Source organism: Geotrypetes seraphini, chromosome 10 (genome assembly GCF_902459505.1).
Source record: "Geotrypetes seraphini chromosome 10, aGeoSer1.1, whole genome shotgun sequence".
Lineage (NCBI taxonomy): Eukaryota > Metazoa > Chordata > Amphibia > Gymnophiona > Dermophiidae > Geotrypetes > Geotrypetes seraphini.
The window spans coordinates 14,032,587-14,046,898 of NC_047093.1; the positions used below are offsets into that span (position 1 = coordinate 14,032,587).

Genomic DNA, 14,312 nt, shown 5'->3' on the forward strand with positions numbered 1-14,312 from the left:
GCAAGCAAGAGTCAAATCCCACTGATTTTTTTTTTTTAAGCACCTGCAGAGCAAACTCCCTAAAGCACGCACGGAGCTACATCCCGATCCCCACGTTACAGATCACCGCGCAATGCATCAATCTACGTGTAACTGGAGAGCGTCCTTCAGAAATTTCGATCGCATCAACACAGAGAATCCCAGAGCAAGATTGTGCAAGACCGTGAACTTGCTGGTAATTAGAAACGACTTTAAAAAAAACCCACCCAATTCCAAGAAGCAAAAGCCTTCGCTCAAGCAGAAACGAAAAGCATTCTGTCTACCGGGTGCAAAAGGCAGAATCTAGAAAAAAAAAAAGCACATTGCAAGGAAAAGCCCAAAAAAAAGCCTGAGGAAGCGATTGACCGAGAGGACGACGAAGTGGGGGAGGGGAGAGGGGAAGAGCCTTGGCTTTTGGACAGTTTGCAGTGAAAGAGGAAGCAGGGGGAGCATCCAGCAGCTGCAAACACTTCGGCAGCAAGCAAGCTGCTGAAAAATCCCAACCCACCCCATCTCCCTTTGGAGCTGGATGAAGAGAGGGGGACCAGGCACTTCTCAGGGACCCTTAGCTCCCCCAGCAAAGGTAAGACCTGAATTTTCACCTTTTGCCCAGTGCTTTTATTTGGAATTGGTTTTGTTGGCTCTCAGCTGATTTTATGTGGTTTGGGGGGTTTTTTTGTTGTTGTTTTTTAGATTGTAACCAATCATAATGTCCTTGGCATAGGAGCCAGCTCTGTGAGTGCTTAAATCCCACAAATACTGAGCAAACTTTTTAATAGTGTCCACAGAGGGGTACTTTCCATTGGGATTATGATGGTGTAACAAATGTGGAGTGAGAGTTTGTTTTATAAAGGTAGAAATGGATGGACAAACCGAGAAAGGAAGATGGGGGGTGGGGAGGGACTTTGGATTAAAGGGTAAAAACCTGAAAAAGTGGAGTTATAATCATTTATCATGGTAAAATTAAAGGATATTAAAGGACTCGGTTTCAAAAGCATTTCGACCAGTGGTTCCCTTCCCAACCCTGTCCTGGAGGACCGCCAGGCCAATCGGGTTTTCAAGCTAGCCCTAATGAATATGCATGAGAGAGATTTGCATATAATGGACGTGACAGGCATGCAAATCTGCTCCATGCATATTCATTAGGGCTAGCCTGAAAACCCGATTGGCCTGGGGGTCCTCCAGGACAGGGTTGGGAACCACTGATTTAGACCAGCGTCTCTCAAACTGTGCGCCCCGAAAAGATTCCAGGATTTTACTTTATTTAAAAAAAAAAAAATTCCCTTCATAAATATACACGAGAATAGATGACATGTACGTTGCGTACGCAAAAGTCTGTCAATGTTATGAGCATCTGTATGCGTAAGGAGACAACTGCCTAGACATGACTGGTCCTATTAAATTTAAAAAAAGAGAGCGACTGTAGACGGTCGATGATGAAATGCGTGTTTGCTTGTTGACTATTGAGCCGTGTTACGAGTTAATTTGCACTCAAACACCGTTGTTACAGTTACCCATACAGAGCTTCAAGAACTTTAAATAAATAACTCTCAAATTTTAATTTTTGGTTGGTTTTGCAATTTTATAATTTCAGTTATAATGTGCCCCAAAAAACATTTGCTCCGTTTAATGTGCCAGAGGTAAAAAAAAAACTTTATGAGACACTGATTGGAAAGGGGTAAAACGCGGACCTCACGGACCTCGCGGATCTAAAATCGCACGTCCTTAAAAATCTGAGGTCCGTGCCACTTGTAGTTAGTTTCTGGCTCTGACAGACTTCGATGACAATTTAGCACTGACGGATCCTAATACTTTTCCCTCCCTATGCTGAGACGGATCCGTCAGCGCTAAATTGTCATCGAGGTCTGTCAGAGCCAGAGACTTAACTACAAGTGGCACGGACCTCTGATTTTTAAGGAGGTGCGGTTTTAGATCCGCGAGGTCCATATTTTATCCCTTCCCACACTGATTTAGACACACAAAGTACCAAAAACAGAACCCTCCCCCCCCCCCAAACAATGTACCTCACTGTGTACAATTACAATAGCCCTCAAGTCTACAGGTGCCACTTATTGGATATGTAGATGCAGGAGGTATTTAGTGGCTTATAAAGGGCTCACACTTTCTACCACAAGTGTTCCAGTTAGATTGCAATATGGCCCTGGGTTCCCTTCTTTACACTCCACCAGCGGCACAACAAAGGAAGACTGTGCCCAGGGTAGAGGCACCTGGAATTGCCAGACCATATTCCCCCAAGCTTTCCCCCAGCATGCACCTTTTTTCGCTTGTCCCCCTTCCCCATGGCCCTCTCCCCTGTACCTCTTCAAATCTCCCTGGCCGCAGTCAGCATCTCCACTACTCGTGGCCAGCCTCATTCTTTCCTCTGAGGTCAGTTCCTGGTCCCTGTGAACAAGAAGTGACATCAGAGGGAGGGATGAGGCTGGCACAAGCAGCGGGAAAGAGATGATTCTCACAATTGGCAAAGATTTAAAGAGGTACCGGGGGGGAGGAGGAAGAGGAGAGATTCTGGTGCCCCTGACAAGGTTGTACCTGGGGTGGTCTGCTTCTCCCTCCTTATTATGCCAGTGTTGTCCACTGCATTGACCACTAGCCTATCCTGGGGGAAGGGTAAAAGGCAGCGGGAGCAATATTGGACTTGGGGAGGGAATTGGGTAGGGAGAGATGTTGGACTCAAATGAGGGAAGGAAGGAGAAATGTGAGACTCGGGGATGGGGTAAGGGAAGGAGGGAGGAAGAGATGTCAGATTTGTGAGGGAGAGATGGACATCAGGGAGGACAGAGGGGGTAGAAGGAGAACAAGGAGAGAAGGGGGACAGGAAGAGATAGATTTGGAGGAAGACAGAGGGAGCAGGAGAGGGAAAGATGAACATGGGGAGGGCAGAGGGGTCAGGGAGAGATGGTGGAAGAGAGAGATGGTGAAGGGGTAGGGAGAGATAGATGAGGAGGAGGCAAAATAGGGAGAGGGAAAGGTGGATTTGATGGAGAAGGCAAAATAGGGAAAGAGAAAGAGATTCAGGGAAGGGATTAGAAGGGGGGTGAGAGAGATGGATGACTCGAAGAGCAGAGGAGGGAGAGGAGAGATGGACATGGAAAGGTGGAGCACACCAGAACCTCTAGCATACTGTACTGCTGCTGTTTTCCTAACTTGTAGCAGTGGCAGCAGCAAACTGAAAACCAGCCATTGCGTGACCTTCCTACACCTACCAGCAGCTGCTGGTTCACCCCCCTTTGACTTTACTTCCTTGTTCCGGGGCGGAGACAGCAGTGACCAGTAGGTGCAGAAAGATCACGCAATGGCTGGATTTCAGTTTGCTACTGGTGGTGGCTCTGGAAAGCAGCAGGTACAGTGGTGGAGAGGTGATATGGTTTGAAGAGGGGTATAGGGAGAAAAAGAGAAAGGGGCAGGATACTAGACAAAAGTGAAGTAGAATGAAAGTGAGAGAAAGGGGCAGATACTGGATGAAAGTGAGGTAGAGGGGGAGAGAGAGAGAAAGAGAAAGAAGGAGGCAGCCACTGGACAGAAATTGTGTGGAGGGAGAGAAAGAGAAGGGGGTAGTCACTGGATGGAAGTGGGGTGGAGGGAGAGAGAGAAGGGGCCAGATGCTGGATGGAAGTGGGGAGGAAAGCGAAAGGGGCAGTCGCTGGGTGGAAGTGGGAAGCAGAGAGAGGGGGCAGAACACTGGATTGAAGTGGGGTGTAGGGAGAAAGGCAGGATACTAGATTAAAGTGGAGTGCAGTGAGAGAGAGAAAAGGGGCCAGATGCTGGATGGAAGTGGGGTGGAGGGAGAGAGAGAGCGGGCAGTTGCTGGATGGAAGTGGGGAGAAGACACAGAGGGGGCAGACGCTGGCTGGAAGTGGGGTGGAGGGAGAGAGAGAGAGGGGGCAAATGCTGGATGGAAGTGGGGAGGAGAGAGATAGGACGGAGACTGGATGGAAGTGGGGGGAGAGAGAGGGGGATGAGACAATGGATGAAAGTGGGACGAAGGTAACAGGCTGGATGGTAGTAAGTAGGAGATACAGTAGAGAGGGGAAGATACCGGATGGAAGTATGGAGGAGAGGGGGCAAACACTGGATAGAAGGGGGTAAAGAATGAGGCCACATACTGGATGGAGGAAGTGAATAAAGAAAAAAGACACATGCTGGATGGAAGGGAAGAGGCTAAAGTTGGTGATATGCTGAGAGTGTGAGGGAATGAAAAAGAATGAAATTGAGAACTGGCTGCACGCTTCGCATGCTGTACTGCGCATCTTTGCCACGGAGCTACGGACCAGGGACGCAGGGATCACGAAGTGTGAACTGTGCATGTGCAGTAAGAGTTTTATTATAGCGGATGCATTAAATTGATGATTGAGAATTAAAATAGAATAAAATGAGAGAATAGCTTCTGATAATTCTTTATTAATTTTCACACCACATTCAAAAGTGCATTAAAATTTACAGACAAATATGATCATAAAGAGCACTTACATTCAATCAATATCAATGCAAAATATACTTTCTCCCCCCTCCCTTCCACTATGGGGTCCTTTTATCAAGCCGCTCTAGCAGGGTTAGCGTGTCGGACATTTCATCACACGTTAACCCCCGCGGCTGGCTAAAAAACTAACACCTAGCGCGGCAGGCGGTTTAATGCGCGTTAAACCCCCCTACCGCAGCTTGATAAAAGGACCCCTAAGTCCTCAAAAGACTGCCTTTTTATACATTCTAGACATCTTGAGACCACGTTAGTACATATTATGTTCTTAATTTCTATTGGCTGTTCATAATTGTCATTTCTCTTATCAGTTCATTGATTGGTTAACATACTGATTTATAAAAATTGATAATGACCTAATATATCGGATTTCATTTTTTCAAAATTTATCACGTAAACATAAAGGGCTCCTTTTACTAAGCTGCGTTAGGGCTTTAACGCGCGGAATGGCACGCGCTACATTGCCCCGCACGCTAGACCTTAGTTTTTCCGCTTAGCGCATGGTAATTTCCTGCATGCACTAAAAACACTAGCGCACCTTAGTAAAAGGAGCCCGAAGTCTCCCACCAAAAGGAAAAGTTAAGCCTGTCCCAGTTTTTCCAATTTTTGGTAATCATCTGCATGGCAATCCCTGTCATAATAATTAGGAGTCTGCTTTTATATAATGGGGGTTTAGTTTTCAATAATGTCCCACAGATTACCATCTCATAGCATAACGGAATCAAAGATTCCAATTTCAAATTAATTTGTCCCCATATTGATCTCCAAAAGTTGAGTATCAAGGGACAATAGAACAACAGATGATCCAGATGGTCCCTACATCAAGATGACAGCGCCAGCATCTCTTAGACTTTGAACTATCTAACTTTTGCAAATGAACTGGGGGTCCCAAAAATTCTGTGTAACAAAAAACAAAACAAAACCAAGTTTGTCTCATAAATGCTGATGCCGTACACCTCATCCTCCAAGTCGAAATCTGTAGCCATTGAGTAGCAGAAATCTGCTGCTTTATCTCGATGCTCCAAAATATCCTTTAAGCTAGTTTTTGTTTTTTTTTGTTCAAATATTCCAATATTAATTTATACCACTTGGCGGCCTGATGCCCCAGCAAATCTGTCTGGAAGCATAGGCCCGCAAGCTATACTGATTATTTAAATTTCGCCAATCAGGGAACCCCTTCTGAATGGCCTGCTTCAACTGCAACCACTTATATGCTTGAGACTTTGTAATGCCGAATGATTGTTGCAGTTGTGAAAAAATCAAGCAGTTTCCCATTTGATGACACATCATCTGAAGTACGTATAAGGAAAGAGGTGAAGCGCCTGAGAAGCATCCGGGAAGATGAGACCTTCATCAATGGAGTCATCCAGGAGCTATCACAAATCACCGAGCAGGCGCAAGACAAGACCATCCTCGAGATGCCCAAACCAACCAAACCTACAACTATGAAACCAACAATTGGGATACAGGAAGAGGCTAGAGACGCTGACTCCTGGCAGCTGGTAACCTCCTCTACAGGCAATCACAGAAGATCTTCCTCTTCTTCTTCTTTTTCTTGCAAACAGGGCAGTTTTACATCGACCCCACAAATCACCTTGAGGAACAGATTCCTGCCAGTGAAGGAAGGATCTGCCTGTGAAGCACAGGAAGTTGTCCAACAGATGGCTCCGGTTCCGGGGGCAACGGATCAGCTCCCCCCGAAGAAGCACAGAGTGGTAGTCTTTGGGAACTCCCTGCTGAGAGGCACCGAGGGACCAATTTGTAGACCAGATATGCAATCCAGAGAGGTTTGTTGTCCACCAGGAGCCAGGATCTGGGATGTGACCGCCTGCTTAGAAAGACTTATCAAGCCCCAAGACCACTTCCCCATGCTTCTCATCCACGTCGGAACGAACGACACTGCCAGGAACACCCCAGAGAAAATAACTGAAGATTTTAGAGCACTGGGTGAGAAGCTGAGGTGGATGGAAGTGCAGTTGGTCTTCTCCTCGATCCTTCCAGTGAGAGGTAAGAGAAGAGCCAGGGAAGATCGTATCCAGAGGACAAACGAGTGGCTACACGGATGGTGCAAAGAGATGAACTTCGGATTCCTGAACCATGGAGATGCACTACTAGGACTACAGGGACCAGACGGGCTCCACCTGACCAGAAGGGGTAAGAACGTCTTTGGACACCGACTAGCCCGCCTGCTTCATAGGGCTTTAAACTAGGTAAGTTGGGGGAGGGTACCCACTCACATACTGGTGTGGTAAGTAACCATCCTGGTGGGGCAACCTGCCACTCCATTTCTGAGTCTGAGGTAAGTACACATATGGCAAACAGTACTGTATGAACCACACTAACTCAGACGGGAAAATCGCCACGGAGACTGAGCAAACATAAAGTATAGAGGGCTATGTACGTTAATGCCCACTGTTTAGGCAATAAAATTCTGGAATTGGAAACGGAAATGAGGAACACCGACCTAGATGTGGTAGCAATATCCGAGATCTGGTTCACGGAGTCCCATGGTAGGATATGGCTATACCGAGATACAACTTACTTCATTGAGACAGAGAGGGCAAAACAGGAGTAGGGATAGCACTATACACGAAAGAGGACATCAGTTACCAGGATCGCAGACGTCAAGTACACCGGGGAATCCCTTTGGGTGAACCTAGCCAGGTGGAATGACAAATGCCTGTATCTTGGTGTTGTATACAGACCTCCAAGACAACAGGAAAACATAGATATAGAATTAATCGAAGACATAGAGACCATCACTCTGCGTGGAGACACGGTGTTGTTAGGGGACTTCAATATGCCTGATGCAGATTGGAACAAACTTTCCACTACGACCAGCGGCAGCAGAAGGCTACTAACCTCCATAAAGGGAGCACAACTCAAACAGATGGTATTGGAGCCCACTAGGGATCAGGCGATACTGGACCTGGTACTCACCAACGGAGAAAGTGTCACAGAGGTTTCGGTAGGCGATACGTTGGCCTCCAGTGACCACAACATGGTGTGGTTTCACCTCAGGAAAGGATTCACTAGATCTAACACATCCACAAAGGTCCTCAACTTTAAGGGCACTAACTTCAAAAGCATGGATGATTTCGTCTATCGGGCACTGCAAAACCAGGCCGCAACAGATAATGTAGAGGTAATGTGGTCAGCTCTGAAATCTACCCTACATGAAGAAACCAACCTCTATATAAAAACAGTAAGTAAACAGCGGAGGACCTCAGTGGTTCTCTGCGGAGATCTCGGACCTCGTAAAAAAGAAGAAAAGAACATTTATCTTCTGCAAACAATCAGGAAAACGAGAGATTAGGGAAGACTATCTGGCCAAGTCTAGAGCTGTCAAAACAGCAGTCAGAGAGGCCAAACTCCGGATGGAAGAGAATCTAGCAAAGAACATTAAAAATGGGGATAAATCCTTCTTCAGGTATATTAGTGACAGAAAAAGGAACACAGATGGGATAGTGCGCCTTAGGAAACCAGACGAGAATTATGTAGAATCGGACTCCGATAAAGCCGAACTACTAAATGAATACTTCTGCTCAGTCTTTACCTGCGAGGCACCGGGATCCGGTCTGCAGCTGCAGACAAGGGAAAGCTCGGAAGACCGGTTTCGAGATTTTGAGTTTACATCCAGCAGCGTCTACTATGAACTTTCAAAGCTCAAAGTGAACAAAGCCATGAGACCAGACAAACTACATCCCAGGGTGCTTAGGGAGTTGAGAGATGTCCTGGTGGAACCGTTATCCACACTCTTCAATCTTTCCCTAAGTACAAGAAGAGTCCCATTGGACTGGAAAACAGCTAACGTCATTCCACTCCACAAAAAGGGATGCAGGATGGAGGCTGCAAATTACAGACCGGTGAGTCTCACATTGATAGTGAGTAAAATTATGGAAACACTAATCAAACACAAATTAGATACGATCCTGAATGATAAGAATCTACGAGATCCCCATCAATATGGATTTACAAAGGGAAGTTCCTGCCAATCCAATCTGATCAGCTTCTTTGACTGGGTAACGAAAAAGATGGATATGGGGGAGTCCCTGGATGTCGTGTACTTGGACTTCAGTAAGGCTTTTGATAGTGTCCCACACCGCAGGTTATTGAGCAAGATGAGTTTGATGGGATTAGGAGAAACATTAACTGCATGGGTAAAAGACTGGCTCAGAGGTAGATTTCAGAGGGTGGTGGTGAACGGTACTCTCTCCGAAATGTCAGAAGTGATCAGTGGAGTGCCGCAGGGCTTGGTCTTGGATCCGATCCTATTTAATATCTTCGTAAGGGACCTGGCTCAGGGGCTTCGAGGTAAAACTACATTATTCGCCGATGACGCCAAACTATGCAACATAGTAGGCAAAAGCACAGTGCCCGACTGTTTGCCACAAGACTTACTCTTACTGGAACATTGGTCTTCAACTTGGCAACTAAGTTTTAATGCCAAAAAGAGTAAGGTCATGTACCTTGGCAGCAGAAATCCATGCAGAACTTACACCCTAAATGGTGAGACCTTAGCAAGAACTGCAGCAGAACGAGACTTGGGAGTGATCATTAGTGAAGACATGAAGACTGCCAATCAAGTGGAGAAAGCTTCATCCAAGGCTAGACAAATGATGGGTTGTATCCGAAGAAGTTTCATCAGCTGGAAGCCCGAAGTTATAATGCCGTTGTACAGATCCATAGTGAGACCTCATCTGGAATATTGTGTACAATTCTGGAGATCACATTATCAAAAGGATGTGCTGAGAATTGAGTCGGTTCAGCGAATGGCCACCAGGATGGTCTCAGGACTCAAGGATCTCCCTTATGAGGAACGGCTGGGTAAGTTGCAGCTATACTCACTCGAGGAACGTAGAGAAAGGGGAGACATGATTGAGACGTTCAAATATGTCACGGGCCGTATTGAGGTAGAAGAGGATATCTTTTTTTCTTAAAGGACCTACGGCGACAAAAGGACATCCGTTGAAACTCAGGGATGGGAGATTTCATAGTGATACCAGGAAGTACTTCTTCACCGAAAGGGTGGTTGATCATTGGAATGGTCTTCCACTGCAGGTAATTGAGGCCAGCAGCTTGCTGGATTTTAAGAGAAAATGGGATAAGCATGTGGGATCACTTCAAGGAAGAAATTAGGGGGTGAGTCATTAGAGTGGGCAGACTTGTTGGGTCGTGGCCCTTTTCTGCCAATGCTTCCAGAGGATCTTAGACTCGCCGATTTGTATCTTGGAGTTTAATCATATAGACTGACACGTGGATTGTTGTATTGTATTAGGTGTTAAATTATTGATAAACTTTAAGGTATTCTTGGTGGTACAAAGAATACTATTGTCCTTGTATGTTCTAGGTCAGTGTTCTTCAACCTTTTGACACCTATGGACTGGTGGAAATAAAATAAGTATTTTGTGGACCAGCAGTTGAAGAACACTAGGCTAAGTCGGGGGCCAGACCCCGCCCATCTCCACCCAATCTCCACCCCAGACTCCGCCCCCATAACAGTACTAATTGTAACACCATTTTTTCCATTCATTTTTCATATATACACACAATATAATTGTATTAACAACACATAATGGTTAACCACAAAATTAAACTACACAAAGCACATTGTATGCTTCTCAATATTCATTCCTACCAGAACTCAGATAACCCCATGCAAATACGGGACCAAAAACTAAAAGTACTCATATAAGGTGCAAGACTCTGCATGCAGTACAACCCCAGAGGAAAAGAAACAAATGCATTTCTCCCTGAACAGACAAATCAATCACTAAATAAAAAAAATAAAAGCATTCCCTCTACCGTTGTTGTCTTTCTCCCTCCATGTGCCTTGCCTTCTGGCCTGCCCCCCTTCCCCCCCTATGTTATTTTTGGGCCAGTCCACGGTGCGATCAACCCGGTGTCTTCGGGTCGGCTCCTTGAGTGCTGCATTGCACAAAGCTGTGGGCAGCGGCTCCTCGCGCGCGTCCCGCGCCTCATCTGGAAGCCAAGGCTTCTGGTTCAGGCGCAGGACGCAGGTACTGCGTCCCACGGCTTTTCCCACGGCTTTGTGCACTGCAGCACTCGGGGAGCCAGCCCAAAGATGCCACGTTGATCGCATTGTGGACCAGCAGCTGAAGAGCACTGTCTTGCCCTTGGACCGGCAGAAAATTTCTGCGGACCAGCACCTGTCCACGGACCAGCTGTTGAAGAACACTGTTTTAGGTAACTTGATACTCAAGATATGGCACAAACGTAATGGGGACAAAAGGTGACTTTCTAAAATCAGCCAATCCGGAAAATGTTCCATGAGTTCAGGAAGGATCCAATACATACCCTGACGTATAATGAAAGCTTGATGATATCTATAAAAATTTGTAAAATTTACCTCACCCGCCAAAATTGGAAAGAGAAAACGTTCAAAAACCGGCCTAAGTCGGCACTTGGATGAACATTGTCAAAATATGTCCAAGTGCCGATAATGAAAATGGGTTTTGGACGTATTTATAAATGACTTAGGTCTTCATAGTGCCACTGAACGACCATAGTTAAACTGGGTGTTTCATGAGGAGTGCCGAGGACGGGAGTTGGGCGGGACATGGGCCGGCTTAGACTTAGTCGTACAGCATGTATAACTGAAAGTTATACAGCCTAGGATCAACGGAACTTGGACGTTGTGACTTAGACCATTTAAAACATGGTCTAAGTCACGACCCCCCACCCCCCCATAAAAATATTAATCACAACTTGAAAATTGTGCCTCCAGAACATCATCACCTGGGAGCCTGGCATAGGAAAGCCTAGTCGTGCTGCACAGAGGCGTGCTGCACAGAGGCGTCTTAAGCCGTCTTGGGATGGGTTAGGGACCCATAGAGAGGAGGACTAGAGAATGACACGGGGAGCCATGCCCATAAGCCCCTGTAATCACTGCATTGATATTGAAACATGAGCACTCCCCTATACACCCCCAAACCCTTTTTTACTGGCATGTAAGTGGCTCCTGCAGCCATAAGGGCTATTGGACTGGTAGATAAGTGGGTCTAGGGGATTCTGGAGGTGTTCTGGAGGGCTCACCATGACCTATAAGGGAGCTGTAGTGAGGAGGAGACATGGCACCCTTTTTGTGAAGTTCACAGCAGTGCCCTGTAAGGTACCCCATTATTTAGGTGCCATGTCTGGGTGTTCAGTCCATCACTTTGCAGACCCTTCCCATGTCCAACAGGGCTTATTCTAGGCGTTTTTGGATGATTTAGCAACTTGGACGATCAGATCGGCAGTACGTATATTTGGACGATTTTCGAAATGAAAAAAATTAAGCCTGTTTTTTACTTTGGATGACTTGCGACTTGGACGAAAATGGACTTAGACATTCCTTTCTATTATGCCCCTCCACGGCTATTCTAGCAGTTTTACCCAGCCAAATAAATTTTGTAAGAACCCCATTTAATTTCTTATAAAATGAACTTTGAAAATAAACCGGCAACATACTCATTTGGTAACAAACCACAGGCAAAATCATCATTTTGGTGGTTTGGACTCTTCCCCCGCCAAGAAAGATGTAGTGGGTTCCAATGCTCACACATTTCTTTGACTTTCAGCAATAAAGATTTTTCATTTACTGTCATTGTGTCCTCCAAAGTTTTTTGAATCATAATACCCAAATATTTTATTCCTTCTTCCTTCCATAGGAATGGGAAGGGATCAAATAAAACTTTTACACAATGCACATTTAGTGGAAGAACCTCTGATTTGCGGGATGGTAGACTCGGGATTCTTCAAATGAAGCAAAATATCATCTGAATAGGCTGAAACCTTATAATCCCGACCTGCATATGGAATTCCCTGTATCTCCTTTGCCTGCTGAATGGCCAACAACAAGGATTCCAGAACAATATCAAAAAGCAAAGGAGATAAGGGACACCCTTGTCTAACTCCCCTCTTCAGACAAAACCCTCTGAAAATGTATTATTAATACATAATCTGGCAGAAGGGGAACTATACAAGGTTTGAATCATTTGAATAAATCCGGATCCTATACCAGACCAATCCATTGCTTGATACATGAAAGTCCATTCTACACGATCAAAGGCCTTCTCTGTATCCAAGAAACAGAAATTTTATATTAACCTGCATTAAATTGACGTTTGAGAATTAAAATAGAATAAAATGAGAGAATAGCTTCTTAAGGCAATGATTATGCATGAGATCTATTTGCATACAATGGAGGCAGTGTATGCAAATAGATCTCATGAATATTCATTGAAACACACTATAAAAGCTGTTTTACAAAATCAATTCAGTTATAAAATCTACTTTTAATTATAATATTATTAATATCTTTACAATTCTCCCCTCTTTTATTATTAAACATACAGTTTACATTACATTACACCCCCTAATGAGCCTCATCACACCCCCACACAGAGGCTTCCCTTATGTCTTAATAACAGACTTTGGACTTTTCCTCCAGGAACTTGTCCAGACCTTTCTTAAAACCAGCTACGCTATCCGCTCTTACCACAACCTCTGGTAATGCGTAGCAAAGCCTAACTATTCTCTGAGTGAAAAAAAATTTCATCCTATTGGTTTTAAAAGTATTTTCCTGTAACTTCATCGAGTGTCCCCCTAGTCTTCATCATTTTTGACGGTGCGAAAAATCGATCCACTTGTACCCGTTCTACTCCACTCAGGATTTTGTAGGCTTCAATCCTATCTCCCCTCAGCCGTCTCTTTTCCAAGCTGAAGAGCCCTAACCTCTTTAGTCTCTCCTCATACGAGAGGAGTTCCATCCCCTTTACCATCTTGGTCGCTCTTCTTTGAACCTTTTTTAGTGCCGCTCTATCTTTCTTGAGATAAGGAGACTTTTCCCTATACAAATACCATACATAACGGCATAAGAAGCTAATTTTAACACATGTTGACCACTTGATCAGAAGAGGGTTATCTTTCCAACCACTCGTTGCTTAGATGCCTCTGATTGCCGTCCATCAAATCTTTCCCTGTTGAATCACATCCCCACTCTTTATACTTCATGTTTCTGTGCGTTACTTATTTTGGCTGGTCAATCATAGAAACATAGTGTCCAGTGAAAACCAAATCAAATCACAAAGATGGTTTGGTTTTCACTGGACACTTTTCAGGGATTGAGGAACTCGGTTATGGCAACCACCTCTAGCTACACCCTGCTTGAAGAACCTGTGGGAACCACTATTTGGATTGTTAGTTATTTCTATAGCGCTACCAGATGTACACAGTGCTGTACAGAGTTGCAACGAGTAAGAAAACAGTCCCTGCTCGAAAGAGCTTACAATCTAAACAGGCAAGACAGACAAACAAACAAGACAGACAAACAGATGTCATGGATACAGTTAAAGGGAACAGTTAATTAGCTGTCTGGGCTGGAGGGCAGAGGAGTAGGATTAAGAATTGAAAGCTATATAAAAAAAGGTGGGTTTTCAGTTTGCTTTTAAACAAGGGAAGGGGCTTGACGGACAAACTCAGGTAATTTATTCCAGGCCTAGGGGGCAGCTAGATGAAAGTACCTGTCAGGAACCCAAAGAGCAACAACATTCCAGAGCTGAGATTGTGATGTCATTATGCCTCACTCCACCAATGCCTAAGAGCCAACCTCAGCAGTGATGTCACAATGGCTTTATTGTCCTATACTTGGCTCACATAAGAATTGCCGTACTGGGACAGACCGAAGGCCCATCAAGTCCAATATCCTGTTGCCAACCCAGGACCCAAGTACCTAGCTAGATCCCAAGAAGCAAAACAGATTTTATGCTGCTTAGTCTAGGAATAAGCAGTGAATTTC

The 14,312-nt window shown here is 45.1% G+C and overlaps 1 protein-coding gene across 2 annotated transcripts in view; it reads left to right on the top strand.

Annotated features, from left to right (window-relative positions):
• Positions 1–219: 219 nt before the first annotated feature.
• LOC117367937 (ATP-binding cassette sub-family A member 9-like) overlaps positions 220–14,312 on the top strand; it is a 174,314-nt gene continuing 160,221 nt past the window's right edge. The window contains exon 1 of one of the 2 annotated variants that reach the window (XM_033961056.1): positions 220–601. The gene's annotated coding sequence lies outside the window, so the exon portion shown is untranslated. The remainder of the gene's footprint in view (positions 602–14,312) is intronic. The other variant, XM_033961057.1, reaches the window with a different exon arrangement.